General features: G+C 35.7%; 1 protein-coding gene across 1 annotated transcript in view; it reads right to left on the reverse strand.

The window, feature by feature from the left end:
- LOC140241795 (adipose-secreted signaling protein-like) overlaps positions 1-22157 on the reverse strand; it is a 100691-nt gene that overhangs the window by 34690 nt on the left and 43844 nt on the right. The window lies entirely within an intron of this gene.

The following is a 22157-nucleotide window of genomic DNA, read 5'->3' on the forward strand; positions in this document are numbered from 1 at the left end:
AGAAAACAAAAATTTAGAGGCAGATTATTCAAGAAAACAGTGAGATGATAATATTTTTTTGTTTGTTTTTTATCTCCGTATTTTCCTGCTTAGCCTCTTTGTTAAATAAATGCACTTTGAGTAGAAATAGTGGGGATATTTCATTTTGCTATCATGCACTCTAAATATCAAATGTGACAATTCAGCCATCAAGGACCCTTCTTACAAAGTTCAGTGAATTGATGTGCATACAGAAATATTTCATATTCATTAAAACTTCATAATTCATAATGCTACGGAGAATATCCCACCTACCCACAGCGCACTACATTTTGGACAAACAGGGTTGCCGTGGCCAACGAGAAAATGGTGTATAAAAAAACATAGCATTAATCTCACGACATGCTCAACTCACTCCCTGGATATTTAGCAGAAATTACCATCACTGGAGGGTCTTCTCAAAGGTAAGGACAATTGTAAACATAAAATGTCACCTCATGTGGGAAACGTTGGAATGCTACAACATTAAAGGCATTGTTTACCATTTGCAGATGAAATAAAAACCCAGCTTTAGTGTTTCAAGATAGTTCTGAAATGTGAGTTAGGGATAGAAACAACCAGTGTAAAAAAAAGTTAATCAGTATAATTAATGTTCAGTCTTGTAAAACATACAAAATGTGAACAATAGTTACAATAGAATTGTTTCTTGACTAAACCATCAACAGTTATGATTTAGTGAGAAAAATAGTGATACTCTTGTATCTCCATATATTTTAGGCTTTATTGAAGAATCTTTTATATGGTAGGATGTTTTGTGATACAACTGACCTACACGTATGTATCAAATGTGATAACTCGGAACATTTTTTTAATCACTGCTCCCTCAGCTGAACAGTACCTTTAACACAATCTTCAAAACATAACACTCTCTATGCAACGAGAATTCCTTTTGTTTTTTTCAATGATGTTGATGGAGGGCTCTGTCCTATTCCGTCCAAAAGGCACTGAGTACCAGGTTGACTGACAGTATACTTTTCAATAGAAATGAAGACTTTGTGAAATTCCTTTCTCAACTTCATGCTATAACTGTGATATCACAAATCACTGTAACGTTCTCATCTAATGAGGGCAATACATGGAAATAACCGAACTGTTCAAACTTCATAAGTTTTAATTGGACCATCCAATACCTCAAGATCTTTAAACAGACTGTCCTATCAATATTTCTGCATTTTCTGAATAAGCAGAATCCAAAAATCGTTGGCAGTCATCCGAACCGTGATGATGATATTTCAAGGTAATCGTGTTTGAAGTTTACCCATTTTCCAATCATGACTGCTACACTTTTATGTCTGGCATTTAGTACATCAGACTTTAATTCTTACTCTTATGTGTGATGTTTTCAGCGAATTGTATTGTTAGAAATTATGTGAGAAATCGCATGAGAGCTACATGTATGTTTTTTCGGTTTGCAAAGACGGTTGTCTTTAACCATGTATACGACAGTTTTGTTTACCGCATGCACAATACTTGCTGTCACCGAACCGTCATATATCACTTATATTATGTGCAAAGCCAATGTGCCCGATATACGACGGGTTGGTTGACTGCGTGCACTGTGTTTGCAGTCCACCGAACCATTGCATAGCAAAGGACAGCATATCACTGTTTTTTAACACAATGGTCCAGATTGTTACATCAAAAGAGGTCAAAATAAAATTTGGCTGCCATAAAAATACGACCCAGTAGCCTACTTATTCTATGTCGAACTGTTCTGTCGGCTTCTTTTCAGCTATGTTTGCAACCTCTAACGACTCCCAAATCCAGTAGGGAAAAAAATTGAATCAATTTGTAATAACTTTCTGCTTAGACATCGTTCCCCAGATTAGACTTTTTGATTGAAAGTTATCGAGTAATCCCACATGAATTTTATTCCTATTTTTTTTTTCCAATTACTGTTTTTGTGCCAGAGATATTTGGCAAACAATTTTCTCTTGATGAATTTTTGTGGAGGGTTAATAGACAATCAGACTGCTTGCATTAATTGGATTTGTGATGAAATTCACTGCCTGCATGAATGTGCCAGAGTGCAACTCTGTCTGCCCTGTTTGTCTGTCTATACCAATGCTGCTGTTATTGTCATGTGACCCAATAGATTGTGCTCTACAAATGGGTGCCCCCTTAAAGGGAGGTTAATTTGTCAATCCATACATAGCCACGGATCAAATCCCAACCTTAATTTTCTCAATATAAACACTCTCAGTTCATTCCAAGGTAATGAATATGTGGGCAATCCCAAATTTCTTCCCTGCCTAAAGGGTAAGCTAAATGGTGAATTTATATGCATAATAGACAAAGAAACAACATTAACAATTATTAAAAATGAGCAAAATTGGACAAAAAATACAATTTCTATGACGAGTGACATGAGTATTTATATAATAATGTTTCTGATTGGATCATTAACCCTTATCATTCAAACCAGTATGGTTTGATTTTGCTACAAAACACATTTTCCATAGACACTTGCCAGAGTATACTTGGGACTCATCCTTAACAGGTTAAACCACAGATGCATAATGCTTAAATGCTCACTAAAGCATATTGGCATACACACGACAAAAATTTCTCACGCTTTAGGTGGAGCGTCCACTGGTTTAAAGGGACAAGAATGACATTTTCTGTGGTTTCCTTCCTTCAACTGGCTGAGTTCCTGTAAAAGGCTGACATGTCACCAAACTGACTTTCAAAATAAACAACAGGATCTTCTGTTATACCCCTCTGACCCAGAATGACAGATGAAATGAAAGATGAATTTGTTTTCAGAATGATAGAGAGACAACCCCTGGAGCAAATGAATCAATAAAAAACAAACAAACAAACATAAAGTAAAAACTTTCACTCTGACTTACAAGAGATATATCTATGGCAGCTGTCTCAAATCTCTCTTTTTTGTGTGATAAATGTATGGGGAGACATGGTATAAGTGATTTGAGAGATGTCATAAGTGTTGAATTTCATCGAATGCCAATCAGATTTAAGATATCTTCATGACAATCATCATTCATCACTGACACCATAACATAGCCTCATTTAAAGAATTCTTAGTCCAGAATGCCACTTGCTCTTTGATCACATCAAGTTCTTTATTCCATTTTCAGTTAAAGGGGAATGAAACCCAAATATGTGGATTGAGTAAATGTGGCAATATTAGTCAAACACGACAGTGAAGTTGGAGGAAAATTGGTAATTCCATTCCAAAGTCATGACTTTTCAAAGTTTCAATGCTGTCATCAATGGATGAGAAGACTACAACTGTTCCTGATGTCATGCAGTGGACAACAATTGAAAGAAAATATAAAGAGTATTCCGCAAAAGTTCATTTTCTAGATGTACACATTCCCTTTCTAGATACTTATTGTGAAAAGTAATATAATTCCCCCTGTTTAATGACAGAGTTGGGTCAAGTGCCTATTCATTATGCTAGAAAAATTGAAACCTGTTAAATTCTCTTTATATTTTCTGTATCAGTGTTCATGTGTGCTGTCATGACATATTATAACCTTTTCATCCAGTAAAGACGGCATCTAAACTTTCGATATGTTCTACCGATATTGCTGCATTCCCCTAATCCTCGTATAATATTTATTTGGGTTTCATTCTCCTCTGAATCAGGACGTCATCTTTAAAATCTGTCCAAGGTGAAAATTTCACTTAAAGAGAAGCCATTTTGGATGATTAAATAACATAGAAAAAAACAAACAACTCATCAAAGATTGTCTTAAATTAGACATGATTTCAGAAAGCTACAACAACTTGATCTAGAGTGAGCAAACTGACAAGGGATTTTCAACTTGGTCTCTTGATCTCATGCAATTAAATGAAAAAAAAAAGATCCATCAAGTTTCCCCCAAATAAAATTGTTTGTTCATACAAGCACGTCAAGAGTGCACCAGTGTTTTAATTTTGATCATGATTTGCCGAAATGGATTCAGAGAATCAGGTCAGAAAAATATCTGAATCATGTTGTCGAATACTTAACGCTGCAGCTGTACTCACGAGCCAACGGCATACGAGAGGCTTGCATGGTAGTTCAACTTTCATCGTGCAAGCCTTAATAACCGCACTCTTATTCGTTCAAATTTACGTTATCTATTCATATGTGAATAACAGTGATGCTGCATGCACAAGAATTACTAATTTCACTGCTTACACACAACATAAAACAATGAGATTTGTTTTGGTTTTGTACGGAGGGTTGCTCAACATACCTTGAAGCAGCAATTCAGTCATTTCTTGTTATTTTATGAGTCAGGTTTAGTCAAACATCTCAACACCAAATTCTACAAATATGCTAGGTTCTCTATATTACCAGACAAGCTATCCATTTTATCAGAATTTGGTAATCTCAATTATCATAGGGTGGTCTAAAAAGAATAGCATACAAATAATTGAAAGGTCAATCCAATATGTATATTGTACCATGTTTTGCATCAATGGTGGCAAAGTTTATGGTTTTTTTTTTATGGTTCAGAAAAATTCTAGCACTGGAAACACTTTTGGGTTTGTGTGTGCCACACAATGAAAATATTAACTCATGAAACATACAAGTTTATTCAACAAAATAACAGTTCAGTAATGCTTTTATAAGAAGGAAAGTTAGTTCCTCGAGTACAGAGATCCTCTCAGGTCTTATTTGTTATGTCAGAATAGCAAAAAGGTCACAACTTCCTCCCGCCCCTGAAATGAACCCTACACGAGTCTGTACACGGTCCAAGAGACTGCTACGGATATTGATCATATTTTTGCCACGGATATTGATCATATTTTTGCCACAACAAAAAACTGATTACGGAATCGGGTCACAAAAATATCAGAAGCATGGGGCAGAATACTAAAGTAGGGAAGCTGTGCTCCAAATTCAGCAACATATACAGCTAACATGGTAATTCCATTTTTGTTTCTATGCATGCCTTAAATATGGAGATTTAGTTTATTTTGCAAGTAAACATGGGAGTATCAACTATCAATTTTTTTTTATTTCTTTTTTGAAAAAATGAATTTCTTACTTCTGAGATATAAAGTACAAATTCATTTTCTTTTCTTTTAATTTTGGAGTGAATACAGCTATCAACTTAGCTTGCAGATCTTGCTTACCACAAAGAGTCAATACTAATTATGATGTTTTCTTCACCAACCTATCTTAAATACAGCAAAAAACAAAAACAACAACAAACAAACCTCATACTTTTGATGACCAATTCTCTGAAACAAGGCTATTTCTCAAATTTGTGTAATCTAGCAGGTAGACATACCTGTATAGTGGGCAGAGTTTTAATGTGTACCTCATACACAAAAACAGCAAACATTCAGCGGTGGCAGAAGGGAGGTTGTGTGGATATAGATGCAGCTACATCAGAATCGTTATTGCCTTGCTCTGGAAAATTACATTTTTGCACTTGGCCCTTTTTATTCTCAATTATTAATTTGACAAGAAATAAGCAGAAACCTTACTTATTCACAATATTTCAACAAATTAAAACAAAAATGATTGAGAACTGAGAAGAAAGAATTGAGAATCAATTTCTGGACGATGTTTTGGGGTTAATTGAAAAACTTTTGCACAAAGTAGGTTAGCTGCTGGTTGATAATCTTTTGCTGATCGGAATCCCACCCCAGGCTATATCAACAATAATGCAGTCGTGTCTGCATAATGCATGTCATCTAAGAGGTAAAGTGACACAATTCGGTGTTAAGATGACTGTAGGACATCCGTCTGGTGCAGGCAAAACAACTGTGGGCAGGCTTTGTGGAGCATGAAAGTTGAGCCAATGATGTAAGAGAAAAAAATGCAACAAAGGACTATATATTTTGGAATACATCTGAGTATTAGTAAAGTATAGTCCAGGTTGTACTACAGAAAAATGCAACCAAAAGGGAGAAATATGAGACATAATTACAAAGAAAGATGTTTAAAGTTTGTTATTCTGAAAGTCTGTAATTCTTAAGGTTTATTATTCCAAAGGGTCGTTAATCCAAAGATTTGTTAGTCAAATTGTACTAAGAAATTCTTCCTCTTCTTCTAAATTTGATATTCTAAAGGTTCATTTCAAAGGTCCATTATTGTGCAGATTCATGAATCTTGATGAAGGTTTGCTCATCTGAAAATGAAATATTATTCATTATTCCAAAGGTTTGTTAATTTGAAAACGAAAACAGTTTCATTAGCACCAACTTTACTTCATTTTTGGATTAACAAACCTTATTTCCTTTCATGATTAACACATTTTCTGAATAACAAAATTATTTCATTTCAGACTAACAAACCCTCAGATTAACAAACTTTACTTCATTTTCAGATTAACGAATATATGCAAATAGTGAAGTGATGATGTCATCCCCTCACAACTTGCCATACAGTTTCTATACATGAATATTCAAAATTCCAGTTTTCACTATAAAAATGCAATTGCCTCCCTGTCTCAAATCCTTATACTACTAGTATCAATCTGATCAGTAGTTTGAAGTAACATTTTACACTTAAATAACAGAAATATGGAATTTTTGTCTTTTTGTGTACATGATCAATAGAAAATTGTGAGGTGATGACATCACCAGCTCCATCATTTGCATATTCATATCATCTGCACGATTGAGAATTGTTCTGCACAAATTGGCAAAACTTCGTAATTTCATAACTTCCCTAACTTTTATCCAATTCTGATCAAATCATTATTGTTGTACTTGTAGGATTTTACTCTTTCTTATCTTATCTGTCTTATAACTGGACTTGAATTCCCCTTTCATGTTTATCTGCTTAACACTAATATTTCTCTTTGATAGATATATGAGTAGAAAGTTGCAAAGTATAGCAAATATTTGATGCATCTCATTCATACAAAATGTCAGTAAAAATTATTGAAGACATTGTTTATCTTCTAATAGAAGCCTAACAAACATAATTCTAGTGCAAACACCCCCCCCCCCCCCAAAAAAAAAAAAAAAATCTTCCCAAAGGCATACAGGCAGATATCCACACAACACAATGCTTCCAACCAGGTAAGCGTTCGTCTCACCTCCCTGTTCCAACACACTTCAAGAGCAAAGGAGAAAAAAAAAGTCGCAGTAACTTTAACCAACCCGATTGCTTTGATTTTTTTCATTTATGGTTCAATAGTTCAAGCTCACAAACAATCTTGAATGCTTTTGCCTGTATACAAAGAATATCAAAATCCATGAATAATTCCTGACTAATTCTTTCATGACACAAAGGGGGGACTTCAGGTTTGCATTGCATCTGCAGGCAAAAATTACTTCCCTTGACATTTTCTGCAAACCAATTTTGGTTATCCATCACAGTAATGCGCGAGGGAATGAAATGCAAAAAGTCACATTCTAATGGGAAAAAGTGAGCGTTGCTGATTAGTCCAAAATTGGAATAACTCTCTGCCGGGATTACCGGGGGAAAATATGACTCTCCGCTGTCACCACGCACCGGCGATCTTCGCTGGGTTAAATCGTAAACAGCACAGAAACGGGATAGCCACCCACAGACTGGCAGTGAGAACTCCGCATATAAACATTCATAAGGGACGTGTTTTCGGAAGAACCACTGGGAATAAAGAAGTTGTGATTGGAGATCGGTGACAGCTTCCAGAGACACAATTGGTACCAGGGGCTGCAATAAACATGACTACTTGGTGACGCGAGCTCTCGAGGCGGGACACTGGAAGATGGATCACACACATTAGAAACTCAAACGACAACATTTTTAAAAAAATGTATATACAACAAATGTCACACAGAATTTAAAGGGAGCCATCAATGTGCCAATTTGATGATGCGAGCTGCGAGGCTGACTGGGATTGGGAAGAGGGTGAATGGAATGAGGGGTGAAGCGATATGTCAGCTATATGAGTCAAAATTTGTTGGTTTGTTGTTGTTATTTTTTACAGGCACATTCAAAACTTACTTACAACAACAAAAATTCTGCAAGGGTACAGGTGGGGGTATGCATCAAGGGCAAGGGAAAACATATGATATGCAAAAATGAGATGTGGTGTTCACAGAGGCTAAAATATTTCTACAGAATTTGGAAGTTCAATTTCTCAACACCAATACGTATTTGGCCTCTCAAGTAGAAATATATAAAACAGGTTTGGAGAGATTATGTTTTTCTTTATACATATGTTTTCCTCTTTTAGGATACTTTCCTCTTTATAGGTGTTTTCTTCTTTATTGATGTGTTTTTTCACACATTGCATGAACAACCAGCAATCCAATTAACCTGTCTATAACGGCGACATTTCTGGGGGTGAAATTCAAATTGGAAATGCCAGTTGTCCCCACTTCTCCACAGCCTGGAGGAAGTCTCTGACAAGCATTGAGGTTGCCATGGAAACTAGTCATGACGGAAATGATTGTGACACCCGAGGAAAGATTACAAAAATAGTCCATTACACGGTAACTATGCCGAAGGAAGACAGCGAAAGCTTTGAGATTTGCGCTGTTGGCAGGCAATCAACCACGGGCATGCTGGCTATGTTTATGTAAGATGCTAGAATCAAACTATTTCTTACGAAATCATCAATGATACCTGTCTTACCTAGATTATTGCCTAGGACTTGCAGAGAGAGGGAGGGGGAAAGACTCACACACAAACACACACACACACACACACAAACACACACACACATATATAATTATACGCCTTTTGAATTTCAATGTGCTACCCCTGTGAAAGAAATATGTCTTGACTTAAAACTTCAGATAAGCCAAAAGATTGAAATTTAAAATAAGAGTGAACACAACAGTAAAAATTTGATCAAAATCAGATAAATATCAAGGAAGCTATGAAATTGTCCAGTTTCACTTATTTTTACAGTTTTATTTACATTATTATTTTTAATCAGTTTTTGAACAGTCAATAGGAAGATATGTAAGTAAGTGAGTTGATGCTGTCTCTGTCCAGCAACTTGCCATATGGTCAGTTTTACAGTAAAGGGTGTAACTTTGATGTGGCAAGGGTCAAAAATTAAAGTTGTGTTTCCATTTTTATCTTTGCCTTTATTTTATATAGGAATGTCTATATTTTCAATATTTTGTCATTCCAGAGCTTAATTCTTAGGATAAATATGAAAAATGAAGTGACTATTATGGAATTTTAGATAAATTTAGGTAAAAACAACAAGAATGTTTTGGTCACCCACAGCAACCAAATGAAGATAAAGGGTGGAGGTAATGCAACTGTTCATTTGCTGCGAACATATATTTGAAATATCAAAACACTTTTCCCCCAACAGACGTTCGCTCTTGCAATTATTTGGATGTGAACTTCAAATTTCAAGGTAAAAATGGTACCTGACAAACTATTTTTAAGTTAAAAGAATGTTCTAGAAGCAAGAGCCACTCTAAACATAGCCCTAAATAATCTCTTGGTAACAAACATTTATCAACCCAAATCCCAAAGAAATTTGATTATTTTTGACAAAGTTGAAATTTTCAGACTTGTGAGTTTCAGAGGCTTCAGTTAACAAACTAGTGTGTTTCGGAGGCTTCAAAACTGCTAACACAAAGTTCTAGTCCTGTATTCACTTAAAATAATAAAACTACAGTAAGCAACTATCACTACATGCTAGAATAAGAACAAGGCGTCAATAAAATGTGAATAACAGTATACAGATGTACATTTTATGGCAGTGCATAATGTTTACCCTTCATACAAAATGTACTTATTATTATAAGGAAATTGGCTTCCACAAAAGTGAATAACAAACCGTGTACACTTTGAGCAATGCTCAGTTCCAATTTATGACATTACATGAGGCAATATGATTCTAAAGGAAACTGCAACAGTAGCAATAAAAGTACACTGATTAGGAACATCTTTTTTTTTTTTTTTTTTTTTTTTTTTTTTGCGGCTTAAAGTTAGCAGCAATGCATGTTTCGGAGGCTTCACCATGACTGTTAACATGCAAAAATGGTCCATTTTAAGGTGATATGAAGTACATTAATGCAGCTGATTGTTTCCAAATAACTAACAATGTTGTAACGTGTAAAATAGTATTTATTTGTATGCAGAAAAAAGACTTTCCAACATATATGTTAAGAGACAAAGAAAAATATTTTAAATCTTTATGCTCAGTTGTATGTACATACACTGTATTTGCATATCCATGACTTTGGCAATGCAGAACATGATTAGGCTACACACATGAACAGCTGTATGCATTTGTCAAACTTTTCATCGTAATGCAGTACAAATTACTATCAATGAGTTAGAACTGTAGCTATAGACTTAATGCAAAGATTATGTTTGCTTGCTTTATAAGTGCAGTTTGTGGGATGTATATTGACATAAACCACCCATCATAATTGTTTTATAATGTACATGTGAAATCAATTTCAACTGTTGATGAGAAAGGGATAGAAAATAGACTATGTGATGGCATGACGGTTAGATTACAACATAGCATTGTAAAATATATAGAAAGGGGAAAAAAGGTTTATAAATATTCTTTTGCATACATTGTATGACCATGCCTGATATCCCCTACTATAGCTATCAAATGCAGTGATCATGGTCATAGAACAGCAATCTTAAACACCGATCAGCCATTCCATGTAAGGGTCATCATCAAACTGTCATCATCAAAATGGAGTTGGAATAATCAATATATTGGTGATATTATCATGGAGCTCAATAGAAACTGAAATGGTCAAGATCCCAGTCATCTTTTTGAATCGCCTGTTGAAAAGATAAATGTACATACCCTACCCATGACTGTGTACGAATTTGAATTTAAAAAAAATGTTGACCAAATGTATAGTTCCCTATAATATATGATAGTTAGAATTTTACTTTCTTTTTCTGTGGTATACAAGTCACCCCTGTTTCATATCATTTCATTTTTCTTTTTTTTTTTTTAATTCTTCAAAGGCTTTTTTTTTAATAGTTATATTATAAAATTCCAGTTTGTGTGACTCCTGTGACAGCTAGGAGGCCTGTTTTTGAAGGTACGCATTGAGAAATTGCTAACAGAACTTTTACTGTTTCTAAAAATGACAACCTTTTTAGCAAAAAATTAAAAAGCAGCAAATGTGTTTAAATATCGAAGTTTTTTTTAGAAACCCACAAGTTTGTTTTAAATAGTATATAACCCACAGACTACAGTTTTAACCCTTTGAATTTCAGAATAGTTAGGGGCTTGTAACTTTTTCCAGAAAAGCCAGGACTAAACAGATTACAAAGATTTCAATCATTTCATGAACATAACTTCTCCAGTCACCCACCCATGTAAACTACATGTACCCCATGGCAACAGGCTATTTATAAGTAGAGGTCTATATGTCATTTATAAACAATCCTATCCCAACCATTACTGTCCATTTACTGCACTGAGAACTACATCCGCAAACATGTCATAGAGTCTCACACATGTATGCGAAGAGATATTTCGTAACACAAGTTACATTTTGTTTAATCAAAAGCCTCCGAAACATCTGGAAAATTAATCTGGTATGCCTTATGTTTTTATGAAAATCATGTATGTTATGTAGAAAGTGATGGGTAAATTGTGTCTTTTTTAATTGATATACACTGTTTAAACATATTTGTGGGGCAACATCCTCATCTGCTCATATTTTATTGCTGAATGAAAAGGTGAGTTATGTGTGACACGTCTGCACTGTTTAAGAAAAATAGGTAAATCGTATAGTAAATCTATATTGGTGAGTAAACAAAGCAGCCAGAAAACTGAATGTGATTAATTATCTTTAGATATGTCATTAGCGATCATTGGGTGGGTGAACAATAAATCTAATTTGATTTTGTCCAGAGAAAATCACAAAAATGCAGTGTTAACATCCTTTTGAAGCCTCCGAAACCACTTTTTCTCTATAAAGTGTATTAGCTCAAAAAATTATTGCAGTATCATAATGTTTTTATTATTTTTGTTGTCTGTCCATGTCTGTTGATGATTTCATGGCATAATTTGGGGCAGACATGCAAAGAATTTATCAGAAATGTCAAATTAGATGTTTTTGCTGTTTCGGAGGCTTCATGCGTCTCGGAGGCTTCACGTGTTAACGGAAAATTTGTATTGTCTCCTATTTTCAGAGAGTTTGGCGGATCTTAACTATTTTTGGTCTATTAGGTTAGGGCCCCATATCCTACATTTTGACATATAGATTAGGTCACTTCTCTCATCTATATTCATATTATTTGACTAAACACTTTGTTTCGGAGGCTTCAAAACTGCTAACGGAAATTTCACTTGATGGAATAAAATTATCACAAAATTTCAAATAGCCCTAGAATCAAGTAAACTTTGATGTAAGTCTAAAGTTTAGCTGTACCTTACTATTTTCAGCATAAAAGAAAGTAACCAAAACACATCCACTGATCATTACTGTCCATCAAAGTTTGTAAACAATTGTTAACGGAAAATGAAGCCTCCGAAACCTCAAATTTGAAGTCATAGTATTCTAAAATAAAGGGCCAGATACAAACCAAACTAATTTGGTCATTTCAATTGACCATACAACTATGCTTTTAACATAAAAAAATAGATCTCTGTAGTTGCTGTAGAAAATTATTAACATTTCAAAAATGTTATATAAATTTCAATGCAACAAAATAGTCATTTTTAGGGTACATATGTGACTGTCAAAACAAAACGCACCAATACCTGGACCTGATTATGCTACCCAAGGTGGCTACTCATAAGGTGACTCACATGGGAAAAAATCTTTGAGATCTGTAAATCTATGTGTTCAGGGTGGGCCAAAAGGCTAAAAATTGAAAGTTACACCCTTTACCGTAAAACTGACCATATAGTTTGTACACAAAATCTAGATATTTTTTCTTGTACTGTTCAAACACAATTATGTCCCTGTCTCAAATTCTGATATATCTGACTGACCATTATTCCGAAAGCATACATTATGAAACAACATTATGTTTTACACCTTTAGTCCAGAAAATCTTGATTTGTATCATTTCTTCTTTTTTTTTTGTATGCAATCAATGGAAAACTATGAGGTGATGACATCATCAGCTCACATGATCTGCATACTTACATCAACTGTTTAAGAACTGTTTTGCAAAAATTAGCAAAATTTCACAATTTCATAACTTTCCTCATTTTTGTCAGATTTTCATCAAATTTCCACTATTATGCTTGTAAAAATTAATTCTTTCTTTTCAGAAACCTGTGAACCCATAATATCTTATTTCGATCTTTGGTAAAACTGGGAGGGGATATAGAGGAGGAGCAAAGATTTCTGGCTGGTATATTTCACTTCATATAGCATACCCTCCATATTTAAAGGACAAGTTCACCTTCATAGACATGTGGGTTGAGTGAATACAGCAATATTAGTAGAGCACATCACTGAGAATTTGATGAAAATCGGACAATCCGTTCAAAAGTTATGAATTTTTGAAGTTTTTGCTCAGTCACAGGTGGATGAAAAAACTACTATAGCTTGTGATGTCACATGAGTCCAACGATATAAAGAAAGCATAAAGAAAATTCAACATATTTTCACTTTTCTCGCATAACAAAAGAACACTCGACTTCTCTCTTTCAGAAGGCAAGGGGAATGATATTTCCCTTAACATACGTCAGTAACGAGTCAAAGAAATGTGCACTTTATTCAAAAAACAAAGTTTTGTGAAATTTTCTTTTTTTTTTCCTTATACCGTTGTACGCAAGTGACATCATACACTGTAGTAGTCTCCTCATTCAGCAGTGATTGCGCAGATGCTTTAAAAATTCATACCTTCTGAACGGATTGTCGGATTTTCCCCAAACTTTCACTGATGTGTTCTACTAATATTGTTGCATTCACTCAATCCATATGTATATGAAGATGGACTTGTCCTTTAAGATGCACTGATGGGATCACGGATACTAGAATGCAAAACAATTCTTTAATATGAACAAAAATTGCAACGCTTTGTTATATTAAATATATACAAATTTGTTTGTTGTTGCTTCTTTCGTTAAACAGAGGAATACCCATTTAAAGGCATAATTTACCATTTGCACATGAACAAAATCCCAGCATTGGTGCTCCAAAATAGTTCCAAAATGTGAGTTAGGGATAGAAACAACCAATGAAAAAAATTGAACCAGTATAATAAATTTTTGTTAGATATACAAAATGTGAACAATAGTTATAATAAAAATGTTTCCGGACTAAACCGCCTACAGTTATGGTTTAATAAGAAAAATAGTGATATCTTCATATATTTTAGGCTTTATTTTCAAAATTTTGTATGGTAGGATGTTTTGTGATACAACTGACCAATGCATCAAACGTGATATCTTGAACATTTTTAAAATCACTGCTCCGAAAGGTAAACAGGACCTTTAGAGTAATGGATCAGAAAGTGATCTTACCCAGGGGCATTTATATCTGAAATCATACTTTTCATCATTTTCAATATTAAGCTCCACAGCCATGCTCAGAATGATCCATCAGAGGCCACAAGCCGAACACATGTGAATATGTAACGAGCAAGCTGTCCATGAAATATCGTTCTTTCTACAAAGTCTTCTCACATTTAGATTCCACCTCCAAAACCCTCTCACGCAGTATCGACATCCCCGCAGGGAAGGAAAAGTAGATAATTGTTGATGGGTGTCCCTTCGGAGTAATATTCATTTCCACAGGGTGTAAGTTGACAAGAGTGTTCATGAACATTTTATATCATACCCAGCATTTCAAACATATACAAAGAGAAAGAAAAACAGTAGATTTCACAAGGCATTTCAATTCCTTGCTGTGTTAAGGGCATTGTCAGATATGAAATAAAAATAACTTACGATATTATAGAATTGCTTGGTCTTTGCAATATACCACTGTATACATACATGTGTAAATAATCCCTGACCATCATTCAATATCTTCTCTCTGTCAAACATATTTCACCTACTCTTATCCATTATTGCGTTATTATTATCTATTACTGCATGTACAGATTTTATGAATTTGATCTTTTTCTTTACATACATACACACACACACACACACACACACACACACACACACAGAGTGGCCATACATTGAATTCTTATTGGTTTACTGTATACACTGAACTTTTCACAGTGGTCTTATTAGTTGAGCAAATTCCACATATTTCATTTCTGGATGAACAAATATTGAAATAACAAACCTTACTTCATTTTTGGATAAATGAACCTTATTTCATTTTCAGATTGACGAACCTTCGGAATAACGAACATCCATTTCATTTTTGGACTAACAAACCTGTGGAATAAGGAACCTTCAGAATAATGCCACAAATGTTCGGATTAAGGACTGAATGAACAGGCATTTGGAATAACAAACCTTACTTCATTTTTGGATTAATAAAACTTTGGAATAACAAACCTTACTTTTTTTTTTGGATTAATGAATCTTTGGAATAACGAACTTTTTTTTTTTTCATTTTGGACTAACAAATCATCGGAATAACAAACCTTCAGAATAATGCCACAAATATTAAGATTACAAAACTATCTTATTTTTGGATTAACAAACAGCTACAATAGGTATTGAGAATTTGTGTGTTTCATAGAAGAACCTTCGGAATAATGACTTCAGTTTTGGATTAACAAACCATCAGAATGATGAACATCAAGTGAATAATTTGGGGTTTTATCAATGTCAATCAAGGGCAATCATTTTCAATCTAAAAAAGTGGAAAGTATATCATCACAGTGGTGGGATATTGGTATATCTTTTCTCTAAAGGGCACATCTCATTCCTTCGCTATGGTACTAGATCATAAATTCAGCCACTTGCAAAATCATCTTACTGGTTCCACTTAGCAAAATGAAATATTATATCATATAGTAGTAGCAGTTACTAAACAGACTTTAATACAACGTGTATTGCAATCAATTCATCAGATCATAGAATTTTCTTTATCTTCTTTTTTCTCTCACACCCTCTTTTCTCTGTTGATATCTGCATGCCATTTTGTAATTGTCTCTTTTTTTAGTAATCTATATCTTTCTCTCTACTTCCACTTTTCACTTTTTCTCTCTTTCTTGGTCTACTACCTACTACACCTTATACTTTGCAAGTATATTGGGCAAATTTGGATTTGTACAACAATCTTTACAGCGGTTGAAGTGGTTTTTAGTGGTTGAATTCATGATCAAGAATCAACATTTGCTTGAACGAGAAAGAAATATCACTATTCTGTAAAACAGGGAATAGTGATTTCCACCTTGGATAAAAAAGAACACAGCTGTTATTCATGCAAAGTACAGAGTATTCTGTGTTTCTATCCATCTTAGAAATGTGAGACTTTTCTGTCTGTCTGTCTCTCTGTCTGTCTGTCTGTCTGTGGCATTGTGGTTAAGACTCTCGACTTTCAATTGGAGGTCTCTAGTTCAAATCCACTCCAGTGCTTACGTTTTTACATTTTTTACATTTTTACCTACCACGTCCCCCTCGACCCAGGTGTATAAATGGATACCTGGCAACACTAAAGTAATGATTAAATGGCAGGGCCCTGTAGTAAAGCAGTGGCAATGCTGAAGAGGCTACCCGGAATAAAGAAGACCATTATATCATTATTCTCATTATTATCATTATCATCTCTTCGCCTCTGTCCATTTGTATCTGTCTCTGTCTGCAGAGGACATTCTTATATGTGACCCGCTACAACAAAAGGATCCTAAAGTTGCTGGCGGGTGAGCCGAGAAAATAGAGTTTGAAGTCAGTTCATCAAAATCCATCAAAACGTTCGGATTTCTGTTTTTGACATAATTCAATAGTCAAATGTACTAGTATCTTCTATCATCTGCTGAAATTTCCAAGCTAAATAATCAACGGAAAGGCAAAAAAATAGAGTTTTGGGGGCCATGATTTTGTCTTGTTTATCTGTTCATCTCCTTGCTTCCCCCCCCCCCCCCCCCATCTCTGTCTTTCCCACTCTGTCTTCCTTTCACCGAGTTTAAGTCCCGAATAGCGAGTAACCTCCTGGTATTAAAGTGAGGAAAACATCTCTGCCGGTGTCGGTGTCGAAATCAAGCTGTCCGAATTGGCAAAACCAAATTAAAACACAGAATTAGATCCTAAATTCCTGCTGGTGAACGTTTCGGACTTGGAGTTACCTTTCTATACTTTCCCCGCAAATGCCAGGGTAGTGGGGGAAAAAAAACAGAATTCGGAGCCGTGTTTACGATCACTTTTGCAAACGAGAGTGATTTTCTTGAATTTGAGTATGAGTCCACAAATGAAATCAGAGTGAAGATAAACACTCGAGATAGCTGTCTTCTGGAGCGTGCATCATATGTTTAGAAGCAGAAGGCCCTTGATGCTATATGAAAAGGGATGAGGCTATAACAGCCTTTTGCTTTTGGTTATACAATCCACAAGCATCTTACCTCAATTGACAACTTTACAATATATTAAGGGTAATATTATTCTCCCTGCCTTTCTGAAGGAGGTAAGTAAAGTGATTGAACATTGTGTAAGAAAAATGAAAATATGTTGAATTCTGATGATATTTTCCTTACATTGTTGCCCTGCAATGACGTTTTCTATGAACTATTATAGTCTCCATCCAGGGATGGTGGTACTGAAATTTAAAAAAATTCATTACTTTTGAAGGAATTGTCTGATTTTCCTTAGACTTCACAGATGTAGTACTGCTGCATCCAGTCAATCTACATATATATATATTTGGGTACTAGCATTCCCCTTTAATGTCATTCTTAACTTTGAAACTGCCATTTGTGCTCATCCACAACAAAACTAGTTGTTTTAGATGTTTTGACCACAATAACTCATACCACTCTAGACTGATACCAGCCAAATATTCAAGAACACCATACATGTCTAGCTCTAGCTAGTGCCAGTATCATCGGAAACATTCGGCTCGGAAGTAAGCTGACCCAATTTTCTTGTTGTTATGACTGATCTAAAAAGTTTCTCCAGGGAATCCATAATTCATCAAACTAGTTAATCACCTGATCTAAAGGCATACCTACTGCTCTGCATCAATTATCAATAAGATGCTTCCCTCCACTCAGAGAAAAAAAAAGGAGTGCTTAATGCAGTTCAAAATGAACCAGCCAACAGCATCAGTGAGAGCGTACAAAATGTTATGTTAGTCATTCGAAAGAAAAACAACAACCTCTCCTACTGATGTTCGGCACATTTACCGAGCTCCATTTTTTTTTCCTCAGCTTTTATATTTATTCATTTCTCCACTTCATGTCGGCAAGCTTGCACTGGGCCCTATCAAATGTGTCATCGCATTTCTGGCATATGTCCTGAATAATTCATTTCGGCAAGGCATTTGAAGGTACTCTGATAGAAAAAGAAAATGTTGAGAAGGGAATGTACCAGGTTTGGTGGATCAGATAAGAACTAGGAACAGATGCAAACAATCCTACCCCACCCTCCCAACCACCCCCCCCCCCCCACTATCCATCCCCAAATTTGTCGCTTTTGTTTCCTTGCATGGAGACTCATATTGATGCAATGAAACAGATACGTGGAATATTTTGTTCAAATTTAAAGGGGATGGCTAGTAACTGATCAGTGGGAATGCTGGGGGATGATTGTTCCAATCCTTGTGGCATTCATTTAAGAGCACATTATATATCTATTGTTGTGTGAAAATTATTTGCTTCAGAATGGTCTCATATTCAAGTAATGTGCAGTTTAATGTTTCCAGGTTAGCATGCCTGTACAGTGACGGGGCATTAAACTGCACATTACTTGAATATGAGACCGTTCTGAAGCAAATAATTTTCACACAACAATATATAATGTACTCTTAAATGAATCCCATAAGAATTGGAACAATCATCCTCCAGCATTCCCACTAATTCCCACTGATCAGTTACTAGTCATCCCCTTTAAGTCACGACTCCCTTTAAATCATTCAAAATCAGGACATTGTCCCAGTCAGCACACAAGATAGCACTGCCTGTATGTTGTTGTTGTTGCTACCCCCCCCCCCCCCATTTTCCACTACAAAAGGTGACACAAACGAAAATAAAGCAAAATCTGTAGCAGTGAGCTGCCAGTGAAGACCACATGGTTCTAATCATGGCAAATTGCGCATCCCATACTGTTGTTGTTGTATTTTAAAGAAAGAAGAGAGAAAAAAAATGAAAGAAAGAAGAGAGAGAAAAAAAAATGCATCCCATACTGCATCAGAAATATACATCTGCCATTCCTGCAAATGAGGTTTATCCAGCATGTTTCAAACTTAAAGTAAGTTGCATGTCTAAATTACATAGGATAAAATGTGGTGTTCACTTTATTTTGTTGTTGTTGTTGTTGTTGTCGTTGTTGGACTCGATCTAACAACAGGCAATGCCAAAGGTAACATCTTTAATGTATGTTACATTACTCTAGTGAATGCATGAAAGCCAAAGAAAACACACACATACACACACAAATCAGAAAAAAAAAAAAAAGAATATTACTCTTGAAATTACTGGGAGAAAAAAAACATCACCTCAGAGACTGAGGTCAAAGACTACCAAGAAGGTCTGACAGTGACAAAGGATTACGCTCTGCTTTCGTGCTGCAGAAGCGATACGTCAGGCAATCTGGGTGGGAGTGATTGGATTGGACATAAGAGGGCTACGGGGGAGTGGCGGCTGGATTGAGCGCAATTGACACGTGAAGGGGACACCTCACGTTGCTTAAGCTCAATACCATTTTTTTCTATTTTGCTACAAACTTACTAAAATCATTTCTATCCAGAGGCTCTCACAAGGCTAAAAATGTTGGACTCTGTATCTTGGGGCTGATTGCCTATTACCATACAACTCCAGTTTGATTTGATGGAACTTTAGAATGACCATGGCAATTCAAACATAATACATGTCAATGCTTCCCATCCGTAACCCCCCCCCCCAAAAAAAAAAAAAAAAAAAGAGACCGAAAGTTTTTGGAAAAAGTAATTGTAAGATGGATCCAAATTCTATTTATTTTTAAAGTAGTAGGCAGAATGCCACTGATGAATGCTAACTTAAAGGTGTAGTTGAAAGGTTTTCCAGAGGGCGAAATCCTCCTCTACATGTTTATTTATGGCATTGCAATCTCTAGTGGACAGAAAGATGTGTTTGCTGACAAAATTTGGGCAAGAAAATGCATTAGCAACGTCTTCAGAGCAATTCTATTTGCACGCATGATGCTGTTGAACCCGTGCACATATATCGAAGTCTTGAGACCTCGAAGAACATCTTAATTAGATTTGCACCTCATCTACAGGAAATTTGAGTATTTGGTGACTTCTCTCCGGCACAGACTGGAGGAAATACATATTTATAAGAAAACCTTTATTTTTTTTTTAGGATTGCCAGGGATTTGCAGAAGGAATGTTTTAGCTCACGGCAGCTGCACGCATGGCAAAGGTTGGAAGGACTACCTATACGCACGCAGACTCTCATGGCCATGAAATCTGGCATGGATTACAAAATGAAATGATTATATACACCAGCTCTGCTTCCACAAAAACGTACCTCCATTTCCATGGCAACATGCTATGTGCGTGTGGCACCATCAGTTTGAAGAATAATGCAGTTTCCACTTACATGTATGAGAAGGCAATAAAGAGTCACACATAAATATAAAAGACTGTGAATGTTACAACAGTAATTCATTACATAACATTTCACTATTTCATTTAATCTGTCTCCTTTGAAAGCATGAAAATTGAAAGATAAAAAAAAAGCAGGATAGTCCCATTCAGAGCCACCAAGGCCTGCTTTACATGGGAGCCCTGTGTCAATATACATTACAAAGTGGGCCAAAAAACAAAACAAAACAAAACAAAACAAAAAAAAAAGCAAGCATAAATATTATGGTACACTTAACAACTGTTTGGTAATCACTGATGGAAAACAATGATCTACATCAGTGGCAACAAATGGAGGGTATGAGTCTAAAAGGTAATAGCAGTAGCATTGCATCAATGAATTGGAACTTGCTGTGCTAGTTGGTTTATATTTGTGTACATGCAGCCATCAGATTTGGGTATCACGTTACCAAGCCTTTTCAATAGGAAGCTTTTTTTGTCACTGTTGAGTTCAGTGCATATTTCTCTTTTATAGGATCTCAAGTGACACAAAATGTCATTTGGCTTTCCGTTATTCATCATACTACCTTTAGCGTGAGAAATCAGCAACGGAAACCTGATCATTGATCACAAAACTGACAATACTGTGGACTTTGCAAGGAAAAATCTGATGACTTTTTTCACACCATCACAGTGCTTGCAGTTTGTGAAAGGCAGTGATTTCAGGCTCCCATGTGATTCATGAATAAATGTTAGCAGCAGAATAGGTGTGAGCTTGATTCCAGGGCTCCACCACAGCAGTCATTACTCACAATTATCCAAAGCACTAAAAATTTCCTAACGATGGGGTTTCACGAGAACCAACCGGGGCGGGGTGAGTGACAAGGTAATGGGGACTATCTCGGCATGATTGCCATTTGAACACTCCAACCAGGAGTGGAAACCACTCCTAGACTGTTTATAAACACAGCTGGGAGACATTTACAGGTCAACGCTTAGCTTTAACCCTCTTAGCACTGCAACTTCCAATCGGCCATTTACATCCTGTGCAGAATGGCTGCCAGTAGTCATAAAAGACCTCATGTGCAGCTGTCTCAAAGTCGACAACTTCTACTGTCTGAACCCCAAGATGGCCTTCCTACCAGACTCTAAACATCCGGCCTCTTTTACCTTTCCAGGCAAAGAGACGGTGGCAGTGCAAAGAGAATATGGACGGGTGAATAAAATAACATAGGAAACACAAAAGGGATGTGTAAACACTAAAATACAAAGGCAATACCAAGGGATGTTTTAGCAGGGGAGAAAAAGGATCCTCACTACCTGGTAGGTATACTGCATCATGTATGATTTCGCGGAATGCTAACTATCATGGGTCTAGGTTGTTTGAGGCTCTACCTGGTAAAAAGGGAGACAATCTACTCAACATCAAAAAGAATTCTGAGCAAAATCTTTGAACCAAAAAAAAAAATGTTTAGAAGACATATATGTTTCACAAAATAATCACATTTGGTTTCTTTGGTGAGGGCAAAATATGCATGTGCTTCTGTACTTCTCTCGTTGCTTACCCATGGTATTAGGCCTCATGAGATTGTACAAGGAATCGTTTCTCT

This window comes from Diadema setosum, chromosome 18, assembly GCF_964275005.1.
Source record: "Diadema setosum chromosome 18, eeDiaSeto1, whole genome shotgun sequence".
Taxonomy (NCBI): Eukaryota; Metazoa; Echinodermata; class Echinoidea; order Diadematoida; family Diadematidae; genus Diadema; species Diadema setosum.